The sequence below is a fragment of the Hordeum vulgare genome, chromosome 5H (genome assembly GCF_904849725.1).
Source record: "Hordeum vulgare subsp. vulgare chromosome 5H, MorexV3_pseudomolecules_assembly, whole genome shotgun sequence".
Taxonomy (NCBI): Eukaryota; Viridiplantae; Streptophyta; class Magnoliopsida; order Poales; family Poaceae; genus Hordeum; species Hordeum vulgare.
The window spans coordinates 240,584,965-240,599,958 of record NC_058522.1 but is presented as its reverse complement, the minus strand read 5'-3'; positions in this window follow the sequence as shown (position 1 = coordinate 240,599,958).

Below are 14,994 nucleotides of genomic sequence, written 5' to 3'. Positions count from 1 at the left end.
AAGTAGTAGCAACATCAATCTCATAACATAGTGGATACTAGGGATCAATCCCCGTCAAAACTAACTCGATTACCTGATAGATCGCATCCAACTCATCACCGTCCAACAAGCCTACGATGAGATTACTCACAAACGATGAAGAGCATCATGGAATTGGCGATGGAGGAAGGTTGATGATGACGATGGCGACGATTTCCCCTCACCGGAGCCCAGAATGGACTCCAGATCTACACTCCAGATGAAGAACAGGAGGTGGCGGCGCCTCCGTATCATAAAATGCGATGAATCCTTCTCTCTAATTTTTTTCCGGGCGAAACGGAGTATATAGAGCTGAGATTGGAGGCGGTGGAGCCTCGTGGGCCCCACAAGCCTGCGAGGCACGGCCAGGAGGGGTGGCCGCGCCACCTGGGCTTGTGGCCCACTAGCTCACCTCCTCCGGTGGATCTTTGCGCAGGTATTTTTCATTAATTCCAGAAAAATTATTCCTAAATTTTCAGGTCATTCCGAGTACTTTTATTTCTGCACAAAAAGAACACCATGGCAATTCTGTTGAAAACAACGTTAGTCCGGGTTAGTTCCATTCAAATCATGCAAATTAGAGTCCAAAACAAGGGCAAAAGAGTTCGGAAAAGTAGATACGATGTTGACGTATCAATGCTTCACGCGGGTGCTCGTCGACGGCGGTAGCAGGATCAACATCCTCCAGCACGACATAATGCAGAAGCTCGGCATTCTGGAGTTCGAGCTCGAGCCGACTCTCACGGTGTTCCACAGCATCGTCCCTGGTCACTCATGCTCGTCGATTGGCAGGGTTCGGCTGGACGTGCTATTTGGCTCGCCGAAGAACTTCCGCCACGAGCCGATTTGGTTCAAGGTCGTCAACCTCACCAGCTCCTACCTGGCCATCTTGGTCCGGCCAGCCCTAGCCAAATTCATGGCGATCCCGCATCAACGCCTATCTGAGGATGAATTTGCCAGGCCCCCACGTGATCATCACCGTCGCGTGCAATTACAAGAAGTCATCCGAGTGTGCTCTAGCCGACTCCAAGCTATCCGAGTCGCTCGTCCTTGCCGAGGAGCAGTGACAGATCGACCGACTCGTGGCCCTAGCCCGCAAGCCGGAAACCGTGCCCGAGCCCAAGCGGAAGCAGCCGGTTGCGGAGGCCCAGTTCCAGCCGGCCACCGGTAAGGACACCAAGAAGGTCCCTCTCGGCTCGGTCGAACCCATTGGAAAGTACGTCCTAGTGGGGGCTGGCCTCAGCGACAAATAGGAAAGCGATCTTTGCATGGTCCCCGAAGGATATGCCAGGAGTCCCGAGGAAGTTTGCCGAGCACTTTCTCGACGTCCCGCCAGACGCAAAACCGGTCAGTCAACCCTTGTGTCGCTTCTAGAAGGAGAAGCGGAAAACCATCGGTGAAGAAGTTGTTCGGCTGCTAGTAGCCGGCTTCATCATGCAAGTCTTCGACCCGAACTGGTTTTCGAACCTTGTCCTAGTGCTGAACAAAAATAAGAATTGGCGCATGTGTATCGACTACATGAACCTAAACGAGGCATGCCCCGAGGATCCACTTGCTCTGCCCTGTATCAATCAAGTGATCAACTCGACGACCGGCTGCGAGTTGTTGTCCTTCCTATACGCCTATTCAGGCTACCACGAGATCAAGCTAAATCCAGCCGATCGGCTGAAGATAGCTTTCATTACACCCTTTGGGGCGTTTTGCTACATTACAATGACTTTCGGGATGAAAAATGCCGGCACCACGTTCCAGCGTTGCGTGCAACGATGCCTCTATAGGCAGCTTGGCCACAACGTACACGTCTACGTAGACGATGTTGTGGTCAAAACCAAAGAAAGTCGCACACTCCTGGACGATATTAAAGAGACATTCGCGAGCCTGCGCGAGTTCGAGTCCGACTGAACCCGGAAAAGTGCGTGTTCGCCGTGGCAGCCGGCCAGCTCCTCGGTTTCCTCATTTCCGAAAGAGGGATCGAGGTGACCTAGAGAAGGTTCGGGCCATAGAGCGAATGGCCCGGCAAACTGTCCTGGCCGGCATCTAGAAGATCACCGACTGCATCGCTTCCCTCAGCCGCTTTGTCAGCCACCTGGGAGAGAAGGCCCTCCCATTGTACTTCCTGCTCAAGAAAGAAGACGGCTTCGTCTAGGGCGACGAAACCGACGAGGCCCTGCACGGCCTTAAGTGCACGCTGACCAAACTACCGGTGTCGGCCGCACCGATGAACAAAGAGCCGATGTTGCTCCACATTGTGGCAACGAGCCGTATTTTCAGCATCTTATGTCCATCGAGCGCTAGGAGCGGGGCCGAGCCCAGCCGGTCCAGCGACTAGTATACTACTTGAGCGAGGTGTTCTTTACCTCGAAGAAAAACTACCCACACTACCAAAAGATATGCTACGGTGTGTTCCTGGCAGCCCGGAAGCTCAAGCCCTACGTCCAGGAGCACCCGGTCATGGTGGTGAGCACCGCTCCACTCGGAGAGATCATGGGCAACACGGACGCGGCCGGCCGCATCTCCAAGCTGGCTCTCCAACTAGCCGACCATGACATTAGGTCCAAGTCCCGCGATACCATCAATTCACAAGCATTGGCTGATTTCCTCGTCGACTGGGCAGAGACGGAGTACCTGCCACCGCCTCCCGACTCCACCCATTGGCGCATGCACTTCGATGGCTCGAAGATGTGCACCGGTCTCGGACCCGGCGTCATTCTCTCCTCCCAAAGGGTGACAAACTGCAGTACGTCCTGCAGATCCACTTCACCGCGTCAAACAACGTGGCGGAGTACGAAGCGCTCACCCACGACCTCCGCCTGGCCAGGGAGACGTCCGATGCATCCTATGCTTGAGTGACTCCGACCTGGTGGTGCAGCAAGTCACTGGCGAATGGGACGCCAGAGACGCGAACATGTCCAGCTCCCGCTTCATGGTCGAACAGCTGACCGGAGGCTTTGAGGGTTGTGAGTTCCACCACATCCCGCGAGCCGGAAACGGGGCTACCGACACGCTGGCAAAGATCGGCTCCACCAGGCCCTGCATCACACCTTCTCCAGAGTACGAGTTCATCTTCGTCCCAGCAGACCCGGGGGCTGCGCCACCGGTCCCGAGGACTGGCGATGCCGACTCAGGAGCAGCCGGCACCCTGCTCAATCGAACTATAGCCGTCCAGCCGCCCGCTCCAGCCGGCCCGCCGCCTGGTTCAACTGGCTCGTGGGTTGCCAACCCTGCCTCGGCATCCCTCCCTCCTGACTCGGGGGCTACTGTAGCCGGCCAGCCACCTGGCGCCCCCGCCTAAGAAGATGCCACGACAGCCGTGCTTGCTATGGTCATTGCCCCGTCCTTGGGACAACCCTTCCGCGAGTAACTAGAAAGCGTCACTCTACATGCCAACGAGGTCGAGGCCCGACAGATCCAAAGGGGTGCTGCCACCTACACCATCCTCAACAATGAGCTCATGAAGCGTATCATGTTTGGAGTCTTCCAGCGCTGCATCGAGCCGGACAAAGGCCGCGAGATCCTCCGCGACATCCACCAGGGCGAGTGCGGCCACCATGCTACCTCACGCTCCCTGGTGGACAAGGCATTCCGCCACGGGTTTTACTGGCCGATTGCTTGAAAGGACGCCAAGGAGCTAGTCGACAAGTGCAATTGCTGCCAGCGCTTCACGACACGCAGCCACCAGCCGCCTGCGGATCTACAAACCATCCCCCTCACATGGAGGTTTGTCGTGTGTGGCCTGGACATGGTAGGTCCATTCAAGACCTCCCGGGGCGGTGTGAGACATCTTTGGGTGGCCGTTGACAGATACACAAAGTGGATCAAGACTCGGCCGATCAAGAAGCTCGACGGCCCGACGACTGTCACTTTCATCAAGGACATCACCGTCCACTACAGCCTCCCCAACAGCATCATCACCGACAGCGGCAAGCCAAGGGTGCACTCACCCGCTACAGCAGCGAGCATGGAGTCCGGCTGGACCTCGCAACTCTGGCCCACCCACAGTCAAACGGCCAGGACGAGTGGGCAAATGACATCATCCTATCCGGTCTCAAGCCGAGGCTGGTCGAGCTAGTCGAATGCTCGGGCGGCGCCTGGGTTGAGGAACTGCCGACTTTGCTGTGGAGCCTACAAACCACGCCCCACCGGTCGACCGGTTTTACCTCGTTATTCTTGGTGTATGAGGCCGAGGCGATCAACCCCACCGACGTCGAGTTCGATTCGCCTCGGGTCAACCTGTACACCGAGGCCGACGCAAAGAGGCTAAAGAAGATGATGTTGAACTCCTCGAGGAGGTACGCGAGCGGGCGCTGTCCAGAACAGCCATTTACCAGCAGGCCATGCGCCTCTACCATAGCCGGCGGGTCAAGCCACTCTCATGCCGAGAGGGCGACTTGGTGCTCCGGATGATCCAACGTACATGCGGCCAGCACAAGCGATCCGCCCCACGGGAGGGCCCGTTCATCATTAGCAAAGCTATGAGCAATAATGCCTACTATCTAATGGATGCTCAGAAGGCTAGAAAGAACAAGCAGGACGCCTCCGGCCCCGAGACAGAACAGCCATGGAACGCAGAACTCCTCTGCCCGTTTTACAGCTAAAAGTGTACGTATGTATCAGCCCTACTTTTAATCAATAAACAATCTGCACCACAGAGCAGGACTCATGGACTTCCTTTCCATCTTAACTATGGCAAAGTTTTTCTTCCACGCCGGCTGCCCCCGAGTCGACTTGACCAACCCGGGGACTGCCGGCTCACCCAATCCCCACCCCAGCTCAGTAATGTACTATAACCCCTCCTCCTCGGTGGCCTAAACCTAGCCGGCTAAAGACCACAACCTGGTTGTACAGTCGACACGCACACAAGCAAAAGGGGGCGGGGTATATGGGAAATATCGACAAGGGGCGGGCCGGGTCCAGCCGCACTGTCCACACCGTTCAAAAATCTAACTTGCAAAATATTTAAAGTACCAACACTCCGCCTCTGTAGCCTACTACTTGCTCGGCCACAATTCGCAAGCCTGCTGGACAAATGGAAAAAAGGCAAAGGAGCGGGGCACATTGGGAAAAGGATTCAGAGCAAGAAAGATAAGCAAACAAAAGGAGAGACGACAACATGTTAAAACTAAAAGTGCAATGCACAGATAAAAAGATAAAGGCACAAGGCCGAGAGTATGTTAAAATACTCCCCCAGTGGGTGGACTTGTTCAGAACAAACTTTGGATACTAAAGAAAACAAGAAAGATAAACGTTGGGCTACGGTAGCGCCACCTCTCGGTCCCAGCCGGCATAGTCGTCTCGCCCGTCTAAGTGTTGGGAGCCAGCGGGACTTCCTTGCATGCCTCCGTCTCGGCAGCCGGTGGCACCTCCGTGTCCCTGGTAGGCGGCTGCTTCCCTTTGGCGAAAGACTCGGTCGAGTCCCCGACAGTCGTCTTTGTAGCTCCATCGTCTTTAGGCTCCTCCGGGCTGGACGCCACCTTTTCCTCGTCGTCGGTGATGGGAACGCCGCGGTTGTCCTCCGGCAGGGGCACACCATCTATGTCAAGCCCGGCGAAGTACTCGTGCAACGTCGTGTAGCTGGTAAGCTCATGGGCTCGGAACCCGATGTCCCTATCGCGCTATGCCAGCTTCGCCTGTGATGCCGGCCTCAAGGTGCTTAGTCGGTCCAGGAGATGGCAAAGGTCAAGGCAGTCCCGGCGCCGTCCCGTGCACCCGACGCCCTCCGCGCATTGAAACGATCCGCGGCGTGCTCCAGCCACGTCGTGACCCGGCTCTCAGGAAATCCCTCCGCCCAGTCTGGCCAAAGGGCCTTTAGGACGCCGTGGCCTACCCGCAGGAGACGGTTCCAAAGGACTCGAAGGTAAAGCATCCGACACTCGCAGGCGTGTGCCACTTGCCCGGCCGACTAGTCGGCATCCTCGGCCGACTCGCAACCGTCTCGGCGCTGCTCTTCCTAGCGTGCCTCCATGTCACACTCCACCCGTGCCTGCAGCTCTGGGAATCGGGCTCGCCAGCAGAAAGAAAATAAGAAACAAGGGGGAGGCCGGCTAGAGACAACGGGAAAAGGTAGTGATGCTTACGATCAAAGATGTCGTCCACACTGTGAAGAAGGACGAGTACGCTGGCCGCCTCCCGGTCTGCTCCCCTCTTGAATTCCTGGGCTCGGCGCGCCTCCTCCCCAAGCTGAGCAACCTCGTCCCAGAGGGTCATCACTGCCCCATCTCTGGCGGACGCCGCCTACTTTCTCGCCTCCTTCGCCGCCTCCGCCGCATGCAGCACACTACTGAGCCACTCCACCAACGCCTTCAGCTGCGTCGTGGCCGCCTGCTCGATGCTCAAGTCCTTCTGCACCCGGTCGTGCTACCCTGCGACCTCATCCGCTTTCCACGGACTACAACGAGCGACTTGCGCAGCTCCTCCAACAGCGCCGCAGGAACAGATGTCGTTGCACGGAAATGAGTCAGAGGTCGGCTAGACTACAACAACACGAAGCAGTAAGATTCAGCTTGGCTGCTGCGAAGCCGCACAGCTGGCCCGAACCTCGCGCGCACCCACCAATGAAGAAAAATGGTAGAGAGTTACCCTTGTCCGCATCCAGCTCGGCCTTGGCCGCCTCCAACTCGGCCGTCTGAGCCGCATGGTCCGTTCAAGCATTGAAATAGGTTTTCTTTGCGTAGCGGCATAGATCCACTGTGACTTGGCAGATCGCCTTGCGCTTCGTCTGCTTGGACTAAAAAAAGAAAATCAAAAGAGAAAAGATTTGGCCGGGCAGCCCCGAAGCCATGTAGCCGGCCCGAATCTCGGGGACTACACCGAGTGAGTGCATTTGCGCACACCCACTACCAGGGCGAAAGAAAGAAAAACGACAAGCGAAGGGCTTACATGGAGCGCCTTGTCCAACACCTTAAGGTTGTCCACCGCCGACTGGGTGAATCCGATCACCCCACCCTTATACCAAGCCTGTACGTCTGTAGCCCATGACATCGCCATATCCTAGCCGGCGGTCGTAGAGCTCGACCCGGTCGTAGGCGGGGCAGCATGAAGTTGCGTCCAGGCCACCACCACTCCCGACAACGAGTGGACCCGGCTACTGTTACCGTAGCCCACCGCTTGCGCTGTCGAGGTCGTCTGCGCTCCCATGACGACGATGGCACGGTCGTCGCCGGCAGCCGCGTCGGCATTAGGCCCAGACCGCAGCCTTGGGTTGGACGCAGGACGGGCCAGCTCGGGGGCGGCCGACTCGCCAGCATGCGACACTATCTCCTCAGGGGTAGGCTTCGGGTGCGCCTCCATACGCGTAGGCGAGGGCCTCGTATCGAGGGCCTTAGGGGCCGACGACATCGCAGCGTCACTTGCCGCCTCGGATGACGGGTCGACAGCGCTGGTTGCCCCTACCGGTACAACCTTACTCTTCAAGGTGAGCGACGCGACCCGTTCGGCCTGGAGTGCCTCCGCCTCCGCCTCCGCTAGCTTGATGGCATCACTATAAAAACAGAATAAATGGGCACGAGTTCAAACGCCACGCGTCGACAAAGAAAGAAGAGAGAGGCATGAGATTGGAGAGAAACCTTACCCGGTACCTAGGGGGATCTCGCGAGGCCCACGCCTAAGCCTCCTCCGCATCGACGTAGGGGAGCCGGCTGGCAGGTCCGGCGACTGGGTCCTCTTGGCGATCGGGGCCCTGACCGAACCACTGGCCAACCGCTTTCTGCAACAGCGCTGTTTAGCCATCTGGTGACGGGCCAACTGGGTAACAGTCGGTCGGCCTCCAGCCGGCGAATCCGCACTCCTTCCATGGCGATGGCCCCGAGGCGTCCCCACCTTGGTCGGCGCCGTCCAAGACCTGCACATCATCGTTGTTGTCGTCTGTCAGTCCTGCACGGACCCATCATGAGGGTGGCACGACGACCCCGCCTCGTTGCTTACGGTGTTTGCTGGCTCATCCTCCTTGCTACCACCCTCCTCGTTGCCATCATCCTCCTCCACCTCCGGAGCTTCCGGGCCCTCGGGTTCGTCGTCCGACTTGAAGTCGTCGACGTCAGAGTCCTCCTGGTCCCATTCGAAAATCAACGGATTCGGGCCGTCTCGTGTATTCTGCCGAACGAAACACTGAGGAGCGTCACCACAAAGCGTCAAACATTGAGAAAAGGAGAAGGGGGAGGATTCCAGTCAGCCAGAATAATCACCACCGGTGCCTGGTTGCCGAGGGTGTACGACACCTTGCCGAACCCCCGCTCCTCCTTGTCCAGCTGGAAGTTGGTCATGTTGTTCTCCCGGGCTGCCACCTGGCTCGGCGCCAGCCGGATCATCGATAGCCGGCTCTAGTCCTTGCGGCCGCTCATGTCGCACATTGGTGCGGCCTCTCCTGGAGCGAAAACACTAGGCGGGAGACGAAGGCTGCCGCTAGATTCGAGGCCACCAACCCCATGGAGCTCACGAGCTCCAGCAGCCGCCATCGATCACTGACAATGAGTCATTGCACACGTCCAGATCCCAGTGCGTCTCAGTCGGCGGCGCATCGATGAAGGGCAGAAGGTCGACCCAATCTCGCCCCACGCCGATGCCGCGGACATAGAAAAGGTGCGCTGTCACTACTTGAAGGACTCCTTGAATTTCATCTTAGAGAAAATCGGCCGCTCCGCATGTCCACCACCACGCCGCCGCAAGAGTACCAAGCCATGCCATGCGTCTTGGCACAGAACTAGAAGAAGTGCTGGAAGAAGGAAGGCAATGGCCAGAACCCCATGTACGTCTCACACAGCGTGACGAAGCACGAGAGGTACAAGACGGAGTTGGGCACCAGATAATGCCTCTGGAGCCCATAGAAATCGAGAAACTACCGGAGAAAGGGGCTCCCCGGCAGCCCAAAGTCATCCTCGAAGTGAGTCCCAAAGATAACGCGCTCGCCGTTGCGGGGATCTGGCATGATCTCCCGGCGGGGCGCGCGGGACTGGACGAACTTCGTGATTGTAAGTCGTCGCGTCCTTCGGAGGTGCTCGATCCGCTCCTCGGTTATGATTGATCCCTCCCACGAATCGGAGAGGAGCACGCCATCTCCGCCGAAGCCGATGGTGAGACGGAGAGGAAGAGGCGAGAGAAACGGCCTCCCAGTGGAACGACCACGTGGGGGAGGAAGGAGACAGATAGGTGTTGTGGGCGCGAGGAGGAAGGAAAAAAGACAAAGAGCGGAGCGCGAGGGGTGTGGGAGGCACCGAGGAAACAATGGCGGCCTTGGCCTCCCCCTCGCTATTTTAAAGCCACGGAACACGGGGGGTGTGCGAGATCCGTTGCTCCCACGACCACCTCTACCCACGATCTGCGCGCATTAAATGCATGGGGAACTCCAACCGACGGCCTGCGGCCGCAAAAAATCCACGCGTGGGCTGAGGCGAGCCAGACTAGGCCTATAGTGTCGTCCCATCACGCATAAAGTGGTGGGCCCGCCGCCAGCCGATGGCCTGTACGTGGTTCCCCCGCCGATGCTGGAACCGAGGCAACGAGGAGAACCCGAGGCACCATGGCGGTCGTCTGGGCGCGGCAAGCTACGGCCCAGCCGGCTTCCCCTCCAGCGGACCAGGAGCCTTGCCGCCTACTGGCTTTGGCCAGCCGGCGTCCCACGACAACTCCTTCAGGTACGGGGGAAAAACCGCTAGCCCCCCTCGCCCGGAGGCCTCCGGCCCCAACAGTTTCGGGGGCTACTAACAGGGATACTACCTCTGGGTATACCAAGAGCGGAGATTAGCCGTCTCCAAGACATTTTGGGCCACCTAGCCCCCTAGGCCGGCTGGCGATAGCCGGCCCATTAGGCCAACACAAGTCTGGCCGGCTGGCAACAGCCGGCCCCTTTGGCACATACATGCCCGACCGACTGGTGATAGTCGGGCACTCATCCAACGCGTGCCTGCTACCTCTTAAGCTTGCGCTGGTTTTTCTCTTGAAGAGGAAAGCGTGATGCAACACAGTAGCAGTAAGTATTTCCCTGAGTTTGAGAAGCAAGGTATCAATCTAGTAGGAGTATCAAGGCAAGTCTCCAAAGTACCTGCGCAAAAACAAGCAAACTTGGACCCAACGCTACAAAGGGGTTGTCAATCCCTTCACGGTAAACTGCAAGGTGAGATATGAAGGTGGAAAGTGCAACAAAGTCACAGTGTAGAGATGAAAATATGAAGTGAAGTAGACCCAGGGGCCATAGTGTTCACTAGAGGCTTCTCTCAGGATAGGAAATATTACGGTGGGTGAACGAATTACTATCGAGCAATTGATAGAACCGCGCAAAGTCATGATGATATCTAAGGAAATGATCATACATATAGGCATCACGTTCGAGACAAGTAGACCGATACTGTCTGCATCTACTACTATTACTCCACACATCGACCGCTATCCATCATGCATCTAGTGTATTGAGTTCATAACAAATAGAGTAACACCTTAAGCAAGATGACATGATGTAGAGGGATAAATTCATGCAATAGATATAAACCCCATCTTTTTACCCTTGATGGCAACAACACGATGCGTGCCTCGCTACACCTTCTGTCACTTGGTGAGGACACCGTACGGTATGAACCCAAAACCAAGCACTTCTCCCATTGCAAGAATTGTAGATCAAGTTGGCCAAATGAAACCCACAACTTGAAGAGAAATACAAGGATACGAAATCATGCATATAAGAGATCGAAGGAAACTCAAATAATATTCATAGATAATCTGATCATAAATCATGCATATAGAAGATCCAAGAGAGAGAAGAAGCCATCTAGCTACTAGCTATGGACCCGAAGGTCTATGGTGAACTACTCACGCATCGTCGGAGAGCAAATGCTGTTGATGAAGAAGCCCTCCGTGTCCGAATCCCCCCTCCGACAGGGCACCAGAACATGCCCCATATGGGATCTTGCGGAGACAGAAGCTTGCGGCGGCGGAAAAGTATTTTCGTGGCTCTATACCGTGGTTTCAGATTTTTAGGGAATTTATAGGCGGAAGAAGTAGGGCAAAGGAGCCACGGGGGGCCCAGCAGCCTGGTAGGCGCGCCCCCAGGCCGCGGCTAGGGGGCTTGTGGCCTCCCCCGGCATCCTTTGCCTTGGTTCTCAAGTTCCCTCTGTATCTTCTGTCCCCGAAAAAAATCTTTCCGGAGGTTTTATTTCGTTTGGACTCCGGTTAATATTCTTCTCTGAAAAGGTTCAAAAACACAGAAAAAACAGGAACTGGCACTTGGCACTGAGTTAATAGGTTAGTCTCAAAAAAGATATAAAATGCATACAAAACATCCAAAGTTGACAAGATAATAGCATGGAACCATCAAAAATTATAGATACGTTGGAGACGTATCAAGCATCCCCAAGCTTAACTCCTGCTCGTCCTCGAGTAGGGAAGTGATAAAGACTGAATTTTTGATGTGGAATGCTACCTAACATATTTGTCCTTTGCAACTTCTTTCATGTGACATGAATGTTCAGATCCGTAAGATTCAAAACAATAGTTTGCTATTGACATGAAAACAATAATACTTCAAGCAAACTAGCAAGGTAATCATGAACTTTCAAAATCACAAGGCCAAAGAAAGTTATCCCTACAAAATCATATAGTCTGGCTATGCTCCATCATCCCCACACAACGAATTGAAATCATGCACAACCCCGGTATTGGCCAAGTAATTGTTTTCGCATTCTTACTTTCTCAAACCTTTTTCAACTCTAACGCAATACATGAGCGTGAGCCATGGATATAGCACTATAGGTGGAATAGAGTGCGGTGGAGGTTGTGAGGAAAAAAGGAGTAGATGGTCACATCGACTCGGCGTATCAACGGGCTATGGAGATGCCCATCAATAGATATGAATGTGAATGAGTAGGGATTACCATGCAACGGATGCACTTAGAGCTATAAGTGTGTGAAAGCTCAAAAGGAGAACTAGTGGGTGTGCATCGAACCTGCTTGCTCACGAAGACCTAGGGCAATTTTGAGGAAGCCCATCATTGGAATATACAAGCTAAGTTATATAATGAAAATTCCCACTAGTATATGGAAGTGTCAAAACAAGAGACTCTCTATCATGAAGAACATGGTGCTATTATGAAGCACAAGTTTACAAAAAGATAGTAGCATTGTCCCTTCTCTTATTTTTTTTCTTTTTTTTCTTTTTTGTTCTTTTTTTTGTGTGGGCTCTTTGGCCTCTTTTCATTTTTTTGTGGGAAACTTTGGCCTCACATGGGACATTTCTCTAATAATGATGGTCATCACACTTTTATTTACTCACAACTCAACACTTAGAGCAATGATGACTCTATAGGAAATGCCTCCGGCAGTGTACCGGGATGTGCAACGATCTAGCTTAGTGTATGATGTTGAAACACCTCGCTAGCAATCTTACGATCATGCAATGGCAATATGAAAGTGAAGGCACAAGTCATGAGACGGAACGGTGGGAGTTGCTATCTCGGAATGGCTATGAAAATGCCATAATAGGTAGGTATGGTGGCTGTTTTGACGAAGGTATATGGTGGGTTTGTGCACCGGCGAAATTTTCGCGGCACTAGAGAGGCTAGCAATGGTGGAAGGTGAAAGTGCATCTATACCATGGACCTACATTACTCATGAAGAACTAATATACTTATTGCGAAAGTTTTATTAGTAATCGAAACAAAGTGCTAAACGCATACTCCTAGGGGAAGGGTTGGTAGGTGTTAACCATCGCGTGATCCCGACCGCCACACGAAGGATGACAATCAATAAATCTATTATGCTCCGACTTCCTAACATAGCGGTTCACCATACGTGCATGCTACGGGAATCACTAACTTCAACACAAGTATTTCTAGATTCACGACACCCTACTAACATAACTCTAGTATTACCAAATCCATGTCTCAAAACTAATTGAGAGGAATCAAACTTCTCTTTATAATCAATACACATAAATATGGAAGTTTTTATTATATCCTTTTTGGATGCCTATCATCTTTAGGACTACTTTCATAGGACAAGCCAATTACCAAGTTACTCAGAGAGAGCACTCTCACAAAGATATAAGTGAAGATCGGGAGTTCTTATTTCTCCAAAATATGACACCGCCATGCTGTAAAAAGTTCTAAGTGAAGCACTAGAGTAAAATTTTCTAGCTCAAGAAATATAAGTGAACCACATGCGAGCTAAATTGCCTAACTCAAAAGATATAAGCGAAGCTCAATGAGTATTCTATAATGCATGTCTCTCTCAAAAATATAGGCAACAAGGATGATTGTGACACAACAAAAATAAAAGACTCCTATAATACACGACGTTCCACGCAATACACATATCATGTGGTGAATAAAAATATAGCTCCAAGTAACGTTACCGATGGATTGAAGACAAAGAGGGGATTTCTTCCCGGGGCATCCCCAAGCTTAAGCTTTTTGGTGTCCTTGAATTTGGCTTGGGATACCTTGGGCATCCCCAAGCTTAAGATATTTCCACTCTTTATCCCATTGTCCATGAGAACATCACCCAAAACTTGAAAACTTCACAACACAAAATTTAAACAGAAACTTGTGATATCATTAGCATAAGAAAACAAACCACCACCTCTTTAGGTACTGTAGAAAACTTGATTTCTATTTATTTTGGTGTTATATTACTGTATTCTCACATTTCCATGGCTAGTACCCCCAAATACTATCCATAGTTTAATCAAAATAAGCAATCGACACAACAAAAATGGAATGTGTCAAAAACAGACCAATATGTAGAAATCTGTATACTTCGTATACTTCTGGTATCTCAAAAATTCTGAAAACTTATGAAAATTAGGGCAATTGGGACACCACCTAGAAGCAAAAAGAATCAACTCAAAATCTCTTTCTGGATAGGAATGAAAAATAATTTCGTGAGCGCAAAGTTTCTATCTTTTTCAGCAAGATCAAACAACCATCACCAAAACTAGTCATAAAGGTTTTACTTGGCACAAACACAAAAAACACAATCATAACAGAATTATGATGGTGTGGACACAACAAAATATAAATCAAAAAGAAAAGATAAATTCATTGGGTTGCCTCCCAACAAGTGCTATTGTTTAACGCCCTTAGCTAGGCATAAGGCGATAGATTCAAGTATCGTCGTCTTTGGTGTTCAAACCATAAGTAGCCCTCATCATGGATTCGTAAGGAAATCTTATTTTATTTCTAGGAAAATGTTCCATGCCCTTCTTTAAAGGAAATTTAAATCTAATATTCCCTTCCTTCATATCGATGACAACACCAATTGTTCTTAGGAAAGGTTTACCAAGAATGATAGGACATGTCGGATTGCAATCAGTATCAAGCACAACAAAATCTACGGGTACATAGTTCCTATTTGCAATAATAAGAACATCATTGATCCTTCAATAGGTATATTAACAGTAGAATCCGCAAGATGCATATTAAGAGAGCACTCATCTATCTCATTGAAGCCTAGAACATCACATAAAGACTTTGGAATAGCGGAGACACAAGCACCCAAATCACACAAAGCATTGCATTCATAGTTTTGATCTTGATTTTGATAGTAGGTTCCCACTCATCATGAAGATTTCTAGGAATAGAAACTTCCAACTCAAATTTCTCTTCAAGAGATTTCATCATAGCATCGACAATATGATGGGTAAAGGCCTTGTTTTGGCTATAAGCGTGTGGAGAGTTTAGCATGGATTGCATCAAGGAAATACATTCAACCAAAGAGCAACTATCATAATTGAATTCCTTGAAGTCCAAAGTAGTAATTTCATTACTAATCAAAGTTTTGAAATTATCTACTCCACTTTCAATGCTTTTAGCATCAAGATAGATAGACTCCGAATCATTGGGGGCGTTTCTCAACCAAAGCGGATTCATATCCAGCCCCATCATCATTAGGTTCGACATTAGAAAACAAGATTCAATGGGAGTATGATACGTCTCCAACGTATCTATAATTTTTGATGGTTCCATGCTATTATCTTGTCAAACTTTGGATGTTTTG